Genomic DNA, 4871 nt, shown 5'->3' on the forward strand with positions numbered 1-4871 from the left:
TCTTATAGAGAGAAACTCCATACCTCATCAAAGCGAAATCCCAAGGTGTCTTCAAAAGCAGCCCAGACTCTGCAGGCTGCATGGGAAAAGGTCACAGATTCAAAAGTGCTGCATGAGTTGTTTTCGGCAAGACTGCTTCCATCTAAGAGCTAAATGTATAATTCATTATGGAAGTGAATCAAAACTTCATTAAGAATGTGTCATTGTACTAATAGCACAGAGACTCGTTCTAATACAAAATACTTTTGAGGGTACATGTGATTATTAATTGAACATTCTTAGAGCACCAATTACTGACATTAGATATTTCAAGACCAGACGTGCAGTGGTTTGGGGCAGTGTTGTGATGTGGAAACAAATGTTGTTTTACCTTATTACCATGCAACCGATAAATTGCATTAAAATTGAAGCTTTAAGCAATAGTTCACCCAAAATTAACGAAGTCACTTTTACCCAATGCTTTTTTAAATACGGTATTGCAGCATGAAAATTACATCAAATACTGTTGGTGTTTGTGTAACCAAATGCCATTAATATCAAACCTAGTGTGGCATGTCGTAAATTTATGTGAACATGAATCAGAATTACAGCATAAGGGTTGATTTACAATGAGCAACAAATTCAATTTCCATATGTTTCTCTTTTTTTTAGCTTGACAGCATCCAACTCTGGTTGGATGTAAAAACTTAAAGCTTAAAAAAATCTCATTTTGAAGTAATTTGGGTTTGGAATAAAAATTACTTTTTCTTTTCTTTTAGATTTTTTTTTTTTTTTTTTTTTTTTGATGAACAAAACCTTTACAAGAACAAAAAGCCTAGTGTAAGGCGATCTTGTACCTTTTTAGTCAAATCAAAATGAAGCCCATGCCAACCTATTATATATATATATATATTTGTTGGATGTTTTTTTATTATTATTATTGGTATTGTTGTTGTTGTTTACACATTTTTGCGACTGAACACTTGTTTGCAAATTTACAAAACATATGCACATAAGTCAGAATGTTTAGAGAAAGGGTCTTTCAGGTGTAGAGGAATCGGACATATAGAATGGCAATGTGATGTTAAACAGCCTTCAATTTTAAATGTGCTATTATTCAGACAAAGTTTTAAATAAAACAATGTAAACAACAGATTTCAGGGGGAAAAGTCTAAGTAGTTTTCTCATTAACAACTCTGATCATTTACCCACAGCATCCACTGAGTAAGGGCCTACAGTACAAATCCAGTTCAACCAGAAAGAATATGTTTGACAAATGAAGAATAATTGATGCAGCCATTGGCGTCCTCTTGTCCAGCCATAAGTCGATCCACCTCATCCTCTGTCATCCGCTCACCCAGCGTGGCCAGAACATGCCGAAGCTCTGCCCCCATGATGGTCCCGTTGCCCTCTTTGTCAAAAACTCTCAGTCCTTCCACAAAATCCTCAAAATTGCCCTGATCCTTCAAGCGAGAGATATGTTGCAGCATTGGCAAGAAGGTCTCAAAGTCCACCAGCTTGGAGTTCATTTCCTCAGGTCTGGGTTTCCCCAGGACCTTCAGCACATCGGCATTGGTCGGGTTTTGACCAAGAGCTCGCATCACATCTCCACACTGGGCGTACGTTATCTTCATTTCTCCTTTAGGTGTGCGGTCGAATAGTTGAAATGCCTCTTTGAACTCTTCAATCTGATCGCCAGTGTACTCCAGTGTGATGGCCTTGGGATCGAATGCAGGTTCTTTGGGGGGTTCTGGTTCGGGCGGCGGAGCTTGTTTGGGGGCTGCTGGGGCTGGAGCAGCCTCCTTCTTAGGTTCCGGCTTTTTGGGTTCTGGCTTCTTGGACTCGACTTTCTTGGGAGCCATGGTGATGCTGTGAAGAGCCTCCTGGATGAGCAAAGGAGTCAGAAAGTGCAGACTGGATGTGAGGGAGCTGCTCAAGGCAGATTGTCTGTTAAAGCTTTTATATCATTTGACCCCAGGGAGGAGAGATCGCCCCGGCAAGCAGGTCCTATAACACACTATAAAAGGAAGAAATCCAAAATAGACCTGGGCAGCAGTGGCATCAACAATGAACTATTGTTCCCAGCTGCCACTTATAGTGACAGAGAGACTCCTATCAAAGCCCTTCTCAGCCCAGACCGAACAACTCATTACTCCTACTACCAAACAAGTCATTCTTCACCTTAAATGTAGACTTTACTTAATAATTGCAAGCATACGGTTACCTGTGTCTTGTTTAATCTTAGGATCAATTCTAGGCTAAATATAACCACAGTTAATGTTATATTCTGTCGTAGTGTGTGACAGCTGGACTAAACAAAGCTATTTCAGACGTGAGACATAAGGAGGCATCCAACAATGTGTTTGGTTTAGCTATCTTGAGTTTATACAAACAGAAAAGGCCTTAACTAGGAACTAACTCGGAATGTAATGCCAAATTTTGACAGCTGTGCCTCAGGTGTCATTCCATTTACAGCAGTGAAATGTGACAAGTCTCAAAGCATTTTTCACAAATCTTTGTTTCAAAGTACCTTTAGATAAAATAATGATGTTAATGTTTATAATATTTTAAGAGCTGCATGCTTCATAGCCACATTAAGCCACAGCTTTATTAGAAGATTAGAAATGATCGATAATATTGTTTGATTTAGCAACAATGCAAAGAATTGAGATTTGCTTTTACGGTATATATTGCTTTATTTCAGTATCTATCTATCTATCTATCTATCTATCTATCTATCTATCTATCTATCTATCTCTCTCTCTCTCTCTCTCTATATATATATATATATATATATATATATATATATATATATATATATATATATATATATATACGGCACACTATATCACAGTTTATATAAAGAGCTGGGAAATAATATAGTTACGGTTTGTGACAATAAACAAACATGCACTTGAAATTTAGTATATTTAGTGTATATAGTATATTTCTCCCCAAGTTAGTGTGTGTGTGGATAAAGTTTGATGTATATCAAACTTTATGTAGACAGCTGCGTGATAATATCATATACATTTGAGCAATAAAAACAATCAAGCAGTTGAGATTTGCTACATTACAGACAGACAGACAGACAGACAGATAGACAGACATCTATAGATAGATAGATAGATAGATAGATAGATGGATGGATGGCTGGCCATCATTTTGGAAAAGACAGAGTGATTTCATTTTTTAGCAAGTACTTAGCAATTATCATGGTGTGAATTCCATGATCTTAACAAAAAATTATAATAATAATAATAATAATAATAAAAACAAATAAAAACAAACAAATCATCTATGAAATCTATGCAAAAACAAACAAATCATCTATGAAATCTATGCAGGAACATCCTGCACTGGTGTTTCACTCAACAGTGTTACGTTGAAAGAACAAACACAAGTAAAACTATTAGGACACTTTATTCATGAAAAGACTATGGTTAAATTAAGCTCACTTGATTAAGTTTAGATGAGAACCACTGCATTGCTCAACTCCAATAGCTATTCACACACAAGTCATGTCTGTGCTTAGATCAGATCAGATCACACTGCTTTCTTTCCTCTGAGCAAACACCACAAGCAATTAAATATTTTTCAGTATAAAACCATGACAGAGTACAGAGGCCTTGAATGCATGGAGTCATTGCTATATATGTTTATGTATTCCTCAAAGGGTGCATTTCATTCAAAGCTTATGGATCAATATGACATCAACAAACGACACAAGAGTGTGGAGATACTTTCGGTGCATTTTCTTAAGAAATATGAGCATATTTAGAAAGATGGAGTATCACATTTAAATGCCATATGTTCTATCGTATACATTATTGCAAAACCACATAAAAGTGATTGCCTGAAAGAACAGCACTGCATATTAAAGGGATAGTTAACCAGACATTGTTTACTCACCCTCATATCTGATAGTCTTTCCACTGAACACAAAAGAAGATTTTCTGAGTAATCTTTACACATTTCATAGTGACCAACACAAAGCCGCATAAAGCAGACCAAACAACTCATGCACTTTTCTTCTATCATTGCATGGAGAAGAGCTGTTTTCTTTTATGTTATACAAAAATAATAATAATAACAAGAAGAATGACATCTTTCAGGATGCAGGGACATGAGAACGTGAGTGTATATTAAAATAGAATTTTCCTCTTTGCTTCTTTTATGCACATCCAGCACCTGTTGGTCTGTACCTGCCAATCCAGTATTCTTCTCAACAAAGTCACCTCTGATATCAGATAATGCCTGCACACATTTGCTTTCATCAAAATGCAAAACCGCACTCAGATGTACAAGAATGACAACAGTGAGAGTGCTGATAGCGGCCAAATGTGTGTTACGTAACTGGGTAGACTTTTCCCCTGTGCTCTTCAACTTAAAGGCTTCATAAATATTTATTTGCTGATGAGGGAACCGCACTTCTTTGTTCACATGGAAATGATTCAGTGCGCTTCTAGAATGAGATGACAAAGCTTGATGGAAATGTATTGAGGGCCGCTGAGTGTCCTTCTGAATCTTCTCTTCATTGGGCGGAAGGTTAATCAATGTGCAGTGGAGCACGTCTACTGTAGAGCGCAATGAAAGGGAAAATGTGCTGCGAGGAGGAAATCTTTCTAATCAACTTACACTGTGCCTCAAAGATCTGCTGGTCGCAAAGATCATCTACTCTTTCTGAACATTTAATTTGGAAATGCTTGATACCTGATACCAGACAAATGTAAAAACAAAAATTGCACAATCTCTGCTACGTTTTGCCTCCTTGATAAAAGGAGTTTTTGTATTACCTCTCCATGATCTCTATAGTATGTGAAAATGTGTTAGACACCTATAATGTGCATATATTGGCTGTTTCACAACAGATTTTTTTTTTTTTTTTTTTT

At 36.8% G+C, this 4871-nt stretch overlaps 1 pseudogene; it reads right to left on the minus strand.

Moving 5' to 3' along the window:
- Positions 1–1004: 1004 nt before the first annotated feature.
- Positions 1005–1927, minus strand: LOC113094284 (myosin light chain 4 pseudogene; annotated as a pseudogene).
- Positions 1928–4871: the final 2944 nt, after the last annotated feature.

Source organism: Carassius auratus, unplaced genomic scaffold, assembly GCF_003368295.1.
Source record: "Carassius auratus strain Wakin unplaced genomic scaffold, ASM336829v1 scaf_tig00215316, whole genome shotgun sequence".
NCBI classification, from domain to species: domain Eukaryota; kingdom Metazoa; phylum Chordata; class Actinopteri; order Cypriniformes; family Cyprinidae; genus Carassius; species Carassius auratus.